Below are 10,624 nucleotides of genomic sequence, written 5' to 3'. Positions count from 1 at the left end.
TCCATGCAAGTGGTTTGCCAACTTATACTATCATTCAATGGATAGTAGACACCATCAAGCTTCATCTAGAAGGCTTCTTTGTTCTTCTCATGTTCACCACAGACTCCATAGAACATCTCATTGATCTCGTCCTTGGTGTAGATCCCTGGTACCAACTTCGTCTGTGTGAATGAGCTAGCATGTTCAGGAAGACATATGTAGGCTGGTTCATCTCTTGAAGTTCTTTCCAGAAGTCTTCTGATATCCTTGGTGTGAACAGGAATGGTGTGTCCATCTAGATCTCTAGCAAATTCTCGATCATCTCTGTAGACTCCATACTCATGTTTCTATTGCCAGTAGAATTTTCTGTTACCATAAAGGTCATAAGCTCTTTTGCCTAATTCTGGCTGTCTGGCGACCGTTGGGACGTCTATGTTGATCGATGGATAGGTTGTATGGCGAGATCGTTGTTTGAAGCTGTTTTCTTTGCCACCAGCTGTGTCATAGAACTCCTTTGTAGTCTTCTGTTCTCGGTTGCTGCGTTGATGCATGAACAGATTGTCTGCTCCATTGGCTGTTTGAAGGATATCTTCGATATCTTCTCGAGATACGTGTAGTGTGCTGTCGTCTATGGCTTTTGCGTAGCCATTAGGGTCCCTGAAAATACCAAATTCGTATGGAGTTAGATACTGGTTATCTAATTTATCTTTTTCACTTACAGTGGTTTTCAGTATTGGATGGTTGTCGATCGACGTGGTATTGTTGGTGTCGATCGATTATTGAGGAAGCTTGTCGATCGATTTCTGGTGACGAGTGTCGATCGATCGAGTTCTTTCCCAAGCAGCTTATGCTTGAATCTGATCTGTATCATCGCGCTTTTGCATGTTGAGAAGTTCCTCGTCTGTCAAACTATCTTGTAGTTTATCTGCTCCTGGTGTGTAGGTTACTATTTCTACTGCAAAGCTCTCGTGGTGGTGTTCATCTGCCCAACTACCAATTGAGTAGTCTCCATCTCGCACACGGTTGAAATCAGTGTCGACCAATTTGTAGTAGGCAGTGTCGGTCGATGCTCGCTTTCGGCATCGTTGTTGAGGTTGAGTGTCCATCGATGGCAAGCTTGTCTTGTCGAACGATGGTGCATTCCTTTTCCAAGAGGAATGATATAAGATTTTATCTTCCTCATCAAGGATGTCTCTGTACTCAATGGCTCGTTCCTCCTCGAAGTCTTCATCATACTCGTCTGTATGCATATTTTGTCTTGTGTAAGCGTCAATAGTGGGGTTGTAGTAGTCATTATCCCACTCATCTGGATACGTGTCGACCGATTTCTCTTTGTCAGCGTCGGTCGATTTCATATGGTTTGTGTCGATCGACGTAACTGGATGAGTGTCGATCGATTCCGAGTAGTCAGATTCGTACTCGGTTCCACAGTGGCAAGCTGCAATGATTCCTGCATCATTGATTCTTTTGGAGATCGTCTGTGGCTTCTTGACTGGGATATGGTCGTAGTGGGCATTAGGATCGATGAGTATTAGACACAACTGGTTGGTTTGCAAGTTGCATACTGCTCCCATTGTTGACAAGAAGGCTCTCCCAAGTAGTAGAGAAGAGTTCCAGTTTAATTTGATGTCCAAGACATGGAAATCAACTGGAACTAGGGCATTGCCAATCTGCACCTCTAGGTCTCTCACAATTCCTCCTGAGTTCTCCTGGGAACAATCCACAAAAGTGAACAATTCCTGCGAAGGCTCCACCTGCAGACCCAGATGGTCTGCCATAACCCTATGTAGGATGCTGACTGATGCTCCTGTGTCGCACAAGGCATGTGGGAATTCAATACCCTGCACTGTGCATGGTATTGAAAATTTCCCAGGATCACTCTTCTTCTTCAATGTAATCCTTCTCCTCGTGTTTTCTCTAGCTTCGCAGAACATTCTCCTAATGTCTTCTTCTTTCTCTCTGGTTTCTGTTGCAGGCTGGGAATCAGGGTGGACGAGATGGATGATGGAAGCTTGGATGGGTCGACCAAAGAGATGATCAGATGGGCGATATGAATGGAATGCAAGTTGTAAACCTGAAAACAAATGCAAAACAAATGAGATGTGAATTCTACTATGATAAAACAAGATAAATAAAGATAGATAGAATGAAATTAGGCTGCTGGTCGTGTGACACTCTCAGCCTAATCAGTTGATGATTGAAGTGGATTGAGATGGTGCTTTGCTTGCTGGATGTGTATCACTCTCAAGCTTGGCAAACGAATTGGAATGAAAGGATGGTGGATTGAGGATGTCACAAGACTCTATGGAAAGTGAAACCATTCATCAAGGTTCCTCTCCCATCTTAGATAACCTCTTTTCCTGAAAATTTGAAGAGTTCAATTTTATCAGCAAAAGAATTATAATCAAACCGAGAATTAACAACATGATGGTTGTGGGTTTTAGAAGTTGGAGTTTTATTGATCTTTGGAGGATCTGGTGGCTTGGGCTCAACATATACAACCCTTGGTACATTTCCAAAGCTTGTTTTTCCTTGCTGTGGTCGTTGGCTCAATGTGGCCTCTAGGTTTTGGCCGTGTCCCTTCTCTTCCATTGCTTCCTGAAAACAATCTCAAAGAGCAAGTGACAGTATGGAAAGTTTTGGTAGAACTAAAATAAGATAGATGCAATGATGCAATTTACACTAAACCGAGAATTATGCAAATGTGAACCGATATGAACTAACTATGCAATAAATGATTTTTCTTTTGGTTTTCTGAATGTAAATTCGAAATGAAACTATATGATATGATAAGAAACACAAATGGAAAGGAAATATGAAAAGCAAACTAGCAATGAATTTTTTTTTTTGAATTTTTCTCTTAAGATGAAACAATTAAACCAACAATATGCAAATGATCTAAACTATGGTTTTAAATATTTTTTTCTTTTCTTTTCTGATGCAAGCACGAAATAAATCAGTATGGGATGCTATGAACAATAAATGGAGAGAAAAATATGGAAACAAACTAACAAGGATATTTTTTTGTTTGAGTTTTTAGTTTAAGAAATGCAATAAACTTAACAATATGAAACAAATGATTCAAACTTATGATTAATGATTAATGATTTTTTTTTTAAATGCAGCAATATAATATGCAAGAAATACTTCAACTAAAATGGTCTAATAAAATAACTAGGATGATTTTTTTTTATTATTTTAAAGGATATGCAAACGAGGAAACAAATTCAAAATGGCAATTTTTATGGGATTTTTGATTATGGAAACAAAACAAAAAGGAAACTAACAAGAATTTCGAAACTAAGTGCAAGTAACATGAATCAAAAACATCTTTCTTTTTCTTTTTCGTGGTTTTAAAATATGATGAACAGCAAGAATACAAAAATGAAGAAACAAAACTTGAAACAAAAAAACTGTTTTTATGGGTTTTCGGTTTATAAGATGAAAAAAAAAACAAATGCAAGCAAATATGAATGATGCAAGGATAGAGTGACCTGATTCAGGAGCTTGGGCTCTGATACCAAATGTTGCAGGCTGGGAATCAGGGTGGACGAGATGGATGATGGAAGCTTGGATGGTCGACCAAAGAGATGATCGGATGGGCGATATGAATGGAATGTAAGTTGTAAACCTGAAAACAAATGCAAAAAAAATGAGATGTGAATTCTACTATGATAAAACAAGATAAATACAGATAGATAGGATGGAATTGGGATGCTGGTCGTGTGACACTCTCAGGCTAATCAGTTGATGGTTGAAGTGGATTGAGATGGTGCTTTGCTTGCTGGATGTGTATCACTCTCAAGCTTGGCAAACGAATTGGAATGAAAGGATGGTGGATTGAGGATGCCACAAGACTCTATGGAAAGGAGACTTGATAAGTCAAGATGCTCTGGAACTGCTTCACACACACTCAAAAGACTTAGAACAATAGTTTTGACAAAATTAGAAAAACTGAATAATTCTTATTACTTTCAAAAAATGGGGTGATTTACAATGAAGCAAAGACTAGAGCTTTATAGGCTCGACAAAGGACTCTCTAACAGTCTGTAAATGACATAAGGAAAGAAAATAAATCGAAATAAAAGTCTTGGATGAGAAGGCTTTGATGGCTCCATGAAAACTAGCTGTTAGCTCGATTTGTGCCTTCAAAAGGATAACTTGGATGATCTTGTATCTGGACAGCTTCTGGACATGGCCATGATCTTCAAGACTTCCTAAAATACTCCTTGGTCTTAATAGAAGATAATATGGCCGTTGGTCTTGGGCAAAAATCTGTAGAAACTCCTCCAAAGCATTTAGTGTAGATGTTGCCATATATGGAATGTTAATGGAATGAGAGATCCACCTGATCTCCTGGGTGCTGGTGCAGCTAAGGACTCCTTGGATGTCTTTTAAATGGTCTAGATTATCTCCTGGTTCCCATAAATAGCCCTGGGTCGAACCAAGTTGAATTGGTTGAAGACTTTCTTTAAATGATGTCGGTTTGGCCAATTGATGCAAACCGGCTTGATCTTATGGTTTGATTGGGATCCGCCTGATCCAGTGTGGCATGGTGCTTCATATGATGTTGTGGAGTGCCTCTGAATGACTTAGAAGGTCTCCCGGTTGCCAGTCTTGAGGTTGGTTTGATGTGAAATCTGGATCTTGCAAATAAGGCAAGTGTAGAGCTGGTTTGGCCGGTTTTGGGAAATTGATCATATCTTCCAATTCCCTTGACCATTTCTCGAGATCTTGGGCTTTCTGGAAAGCTGATAAACTCCTCTGGACTCCTATGATCGGTTTTGGTTCAGAATGCTTCTTCTTTGGGCTTGAATCCTCTTCTAAAGTTGCAGACTCGCAGATGGACGGGCTGAGAAACCTCTGACTTGTAAAATTCATAACTTCTTGCTCCGTGAATATTTTGGCCCAATTCCAATTGTCCTGGACTCCTTCTTGAGTGTAGAATCCATAAAAATTATCCTTGTCATTAAAAACCTCTTGGCTTGTAAGATATGGCATGTTTAATGCACGTATGTCCTGGTTGGCGCCTTGGCTAGTTGAGTAAGGCTTTGGGTTGACCTCTGGTTCAGTTGCTGATCTGATGGCCGCATCAGTTTCTCTGAAGAACATCCACAATCTGTGGCTGTAATAAACTTCTTCGAATGGCTTATGTAGAGAAATCCTGAAGACTCTCTTTTGGAAATTTTCCTTTTCCTTTTCATTGTCCCCCCTCTTCAGATGTTTCGCCACTTTTTCCTTTCTTCTCCTTAGGGTTCTTCCAGCAGAAACCCTATCTTCTTTGTTGGGGTCAAAATCGGTCACGACGGAATCAATGTCTGAAAGTCCGTAAAAATCGGCATGAACGTTTTTACAAAAAATAAGTCTTAGAAAAGGATTTATTTTTACGAAGAATCTTGCGGAGAAAACACATTCACGAAAAATCGGAGAAAGACACGAACAAGGTTGCCGCGAAGCAACCAGCGCAAAACCTGGTCGCTACGTAGCGACCGAGCAAGTACACGGCTCGGTCGCTACCTAGTAACCGAGCTCTCACCGAAGCTCGGTCGCTAACCGAAGCTCGGTCGCTAACCGAAGCTCGGTCGCTAACCGAAGCTCGGTCGCTACGTACCGACCAAACACGTACACAGCTCGGTCGCTATGTAGCGACCGAGCACGTACACGGCTTGGTCGCTACGTAGCGACCGAGCACATACACGGCTCGGTCGCTAACCGAAGCTCGGTCGCTAACCGAAGCTCGGTCGCTACGTAGCGACCGAGCTCTCACCAAAGCTCGGTCACTACGTAGCGACCGAGCTCTCTCCCGGAAGCTCGGTCGCTACGTAGCGACCGAGCACGTACACGGCTCGGTCGCTACGTAACGACCGAGCTCTCACCGAAGCTCGGTCGCTACGTAGCGACCGCGCACGTATATGGCTCGGTCGCTACGTAGCGACCAAGCTCTCTCCGAAGCTTGGTCGCTACGTGGCGACCGAGCACGTACACGGCTCGGTCGCTACGTAGCGACCGAGCTCTCACCGAAGCTCGGTCGCTACGTGGCGACCGAGCACGTACACGGCTCGGTAACTACGTAGCGACCGAGATATCCCCGAAGCTCGGTCGCTACGTAGCGACCGAGCACGTCCATGGCTCGGTCGCTACGTAGCGACCGAGCACGCACACGACTCGGTCGCTACGTAGCGACCGTGCTTTCTTAAAAATCGATACGACACGAATCCATGCATTCTCGTCTACTCTTTAATGCTATCTCCCGAAGACCGTAGCCAACCCATTTCATGTTTCTCGTCATTTGAAGTCATCAATCGAACTTTACGATAAAAACCGCGGAAAGTTCGTTTTTATCGAAAAAAGCCGTAATAAATGTTTCGAGTCAAACAACGGCCCAAAGAGACCTAAGACGTGACTCGGAACCCACTTACGATTTCTTAACCAAAAGCCCATTAACCGTAGGACGGTTTGTGCTTGGTTCGCAAGGAAAGATAAATGTCAAGTTTCCGTGGATAAATACGAAGTATTCGAAGATAATTAGAAAGATCGGGAAAAACGGAATATCTCCATTTTTAAGTTATGACGGCTTAAGGGGAGAAGAGGAAAAAGCGTAAACCGACCTAGGAGTGAGTTTATAAAGAGTCGTAAGCGAGAGGCGCCAAGACAACTTTTTAGACTTAGAACTCTCGGCACTGAGAAACTCTGAGGCATTATTCTCGACATGCACTGTTTCCATGACTGGCACCCGATTACCAGACGAACGGGCACAAGCAGTTCGATCTCTTGGTTCACTCTCGAACTACGTTCGGCTTGATCCTCGAAAGGGGTACGTAGGCAGCCTTTCATAAGGTTCAGTGCAAAATCAATCAAAAACCTTTTCTGTATTTTCTTCGTCTTTTGTTATCGAGCTGCGAGTCAACTAGGTTTGTGCTTTTAGGCCGCTAGAACTAGGTAACTCACTGACAGCCTTTGCGGCCAAAGCTTTTACGATCTCTTGTAATGATCGCAACGCTCTCACGCGGACTCGAAATAAGATCTACTGTTTTCTCTAAACTCGTTTGTTATTTTTTCATGATTTCCGCATATATTTGGTCACTTTCCGTTGGATCTTGCAGAGATCCGAGACCTCTGGGAAATTAGGGTTTTCCTAGTTTCCTAATTTAAACGTAAATCGACAGTGCGAATTTCGGTTCCCACAGTTTGGCGCTAGAAGGAGGGGGAGGTACGGATTACTCTAACTCATAGCCGCAAAACGCTTGATCAAAACAATGTCTGGAAATACAAAAGAGAAAATCGCAGTTCGCAACAATGCTGGTAAGAAAACTCCAGCCGCCACTGTGCCTATGGCCAACGCCTATGCAAACGCCACAGTTCTTGAGAAAATCGAAAACCTTGCTGCGACTTTTCGCCACAGGAAGTGAAATGAAACGAGCTCGCGATTTCTCTTTTTAAACATAAAGGGAAACGATAAATCTTATCAAACCCCGTAAGTTTGGCTCATTACCGAACCAAAAAATTCAATGCGTAAGGGTTTTACCAAAACACGTTTTCCGAAAACATTTCGGAAGGGTAAAACTTGTTCTCCCAAAAACCGCAGAAAACCCCTAGGTTAATCGCGGAAAAAGGAAGCACAACAAATTGATTACACAGCTCGGTCACTACGTAGTGAACGAGCATGCACACAGCTCGGTCGCTACGTAGCGACCGTGCACGCACACGGCTCGGTCGCTACGTAGCGACCGAGCTCAAGCCAACTCTCCACTCGCTATGTAGCGACCTGTCAGGCTTAAAAAGGTCCTCCTTCGCGTTCTCTTTTGAATCCTCATCGTAACGCTTTTCATTTCGTCTCAATCGGAGTTTCCGTTGAGATTTTACGACGAAAACAAGTAGGATTCCTCTTCGCTTGCTTCCACTCGCTATGTAGCGACCTGTCAGACCTCCACTCGCTACATAGTGACCTGTAAGGCCTCAGAAAAGTCCTCTTTTGCGTTCTCTTTTGAATCCTCATCGAAACGCTTTTCGTTTCGTCTCAATCGGAGTTTCCGTTGAGATTTTACGTCGAGAACAAGTAAGACTCTTCTTGGCTTACTTCTACTCGCTATATAGCGACCTGTCAGACCTCCGGCTCGCTACATAGAGACCTGTCAGGCCTAAAAAAGCTCCTCGTTTGTGTTCTCTTTTGAATCCCGATCGAAACGCTTTTCGTTTCGTCTCAATCAGAGTTTCCGTTGAGATTTTACGACGAAAACAAGTAAGACTCGTCTAAACTCCTTCGCTTGCTCCTACTCGCCCTTACCTCCATCTTTGTGTTCTTCTTCAAATCTCGATCGAAACGTCTCTTGTTTCGCCTCGATTGGAGTTACCATTGAAACTTTACGATAAAAAAAACCCTCAAAGACTAGTTTTCTCGCGTTGATTCAGATTAATCGTATAATACGGCAACGGTTAACTTAACACCTTAGGCGCCTCAACTATACGATTACGTTGAACCTTTTTATTGACTTCGTATCAGTCAAGTTCGGAAGATAAATGTCAAGTTTCAAAGGATAAACACCAATATCGAAAAAGGCGAACATACACAAGAAAAGGAAGGGGAAATGAGCAAGCAAAACTGAAAAGAGACAAAACTGCAACTTCGAGAGAACTAAGGTATTTGCGAATTGAAATTTTTGAAATCAGACTTGGAGTTTTCGTAGGAAATTACTAAGAAATAAAAACTCCTTTGAGACTGCCATAGAACTTTAGGGAACGTAAAACCTAGGTGGATAGTCTAGCGAACTAAGTCTTAGGTGATTTTTCCTGTCTCGATATATTGTCCCATAACTGTTTGTCCACATCTTTCAAACCGATCTAAACTCTCCGAAAATCGAGAAACGATCGCCACGCATATCAAGCTCGTTTCCTAAGGAGAGAAAAAACTAGAGACATGAACGTCGTCTTAAAACCGATTCGTTTCTAGCAATTCTCTCGGAACCGACATATTCCAAGTCTTCAACCTGGAAACAACCAAATCACAGTACAAGCGTCGTCTTCAAACCGACTCGGACTGTCGATCATTCTATTCCTCGAGAAAAAAGGGACAGAGTAGGTGCGTATACTATACTCGTATACTCCCATACTTCAAAAACATATTCAAACAATGCGATGTCTCGTCAAGATCAAGAAAACGCTTTCGACAAGAAAACGCTTTCGACAAAGCAAACTCTCGTAGAAATATGCGGAGAAATATTCATACAATGCGATGTCTCGTCAAGATCATCCTAAAAGCAAACGACAATCTGAGATTCGTCTAAACGCCAGGAACTGATCCAAACCATGTTGGAAAAATTCTCAAAAGACTATACAGCATCTATCATCGCAATCATTCGTTTAGAAAACCTCTGCCAAACTTCAGAATGAAAGTCGATGATTTGCTGAAGTCATAAAGATCTTTTTCGATTTGATAAAACGAGTTTCGTATAGGAATCATTATACGAGAAATCTTCAGGCATCAAAGCATCACTCTCATTTTCCGTTGAACCAACCGACTCACGGAAAAACATCAAAAACATTTGCGACAAAGCAAAATCAAGAACAAAAGTAACAAAAAATACGACAAAGAGAACACGTTCTCCCCGCTCGTCGACTAAGTCTATCGCTGTTTAAATGATTCATTCAAGAAACCTGCAAAAACGTTTCGCGACTAGATCTCAGTAAAATAACCTTTGGTAAAACTCCATGAGTGACTCAGAGAAACTTTCACCGAAGAATAAAAACAAAAGCGAAGACGTTTCTCAAAAATCTGCGGAAACATCGTTATTTTGACATCTCCATATGTCGCGTCAATTTAATAAATTCGTAAAAACCGGTCGCCCGTTTCTTACGCAAAAAATCGTTCGTATAATAAGATCATGTCATACGAAGTAACTTTTGAAAGTAAACGTAACAGGTTTTACGAAAAAATACTTTCCTTATAGCAAAAAACCAAGCTGTATGATCCGACATTGGACGACCAATATAAACTTTACTTCCTTTCACCACGATCTGAAAGGTCTCATTCTTTAGCCCCGCGACTCACTGGCATCCGCTCTCATTCCGCTTGGTCACGTCCGAGCAGGAAATCACCCCGCAACTGACTCCGCACGGGCTCTGTATCGAGCTTCTTAGGCTTTATCTCCCTCGGAAACAAAGGAAGCAACTTCCATACGAATAAAGGAAACATTATACGAAACTTTCATCGTATAAATTAACCCTAAAGTCAAAAAACATTTTCTACCACCATGGGCATACTCGGCCTATCAATCTTGATAAACACCATTCGTCACTCGCCCAATTACGCCTTTAAGGACGATTCTAACCGACTTGACCTTATTGACAGCACGAAAGTGTCATGGTCTAATCCTTTGGCAACAACGTCCTTGGCTATAAAGCTGAGCACAATCTTCATGCAAAGCCAAAACAATTGAGCGACCACCGCTCCAATAACATGATGGCTAAACGGTAATCCGGAATTTGTCTTGAAACGCCAAGTAACGATTACACAAACAATTATCGTACCACCCAAAAACGGGAATCATTCGTCATAACAAAACTCAGTCCTAACAACCAAACAGTTAACGGAAAGGTTCCACTTGTCAAAAATCGACCAAGTTCCATATACTACGATTCACTTTAAGCC

This window comes from Brassica napus, chromosome C1, assembly GCF_020379485.1.
Source record: "Brassica napus cultivar Da-Ae chromosome C1, Da-Ae, whole genome shotgun sequence".
In the NCBI taxonomy this organism is placed as follows: domain Eukaryota; kingdom Viridiplantae; phylum Streptophyta; class Magnoliopsida; order Brassicales; family Brassicaceae; genus Brassica; species Brassica napus.
The sequence above is the reverse complement of the archived record's forward strand: the minus strand, read 5'-3'. Positions refer to the sequence as shown.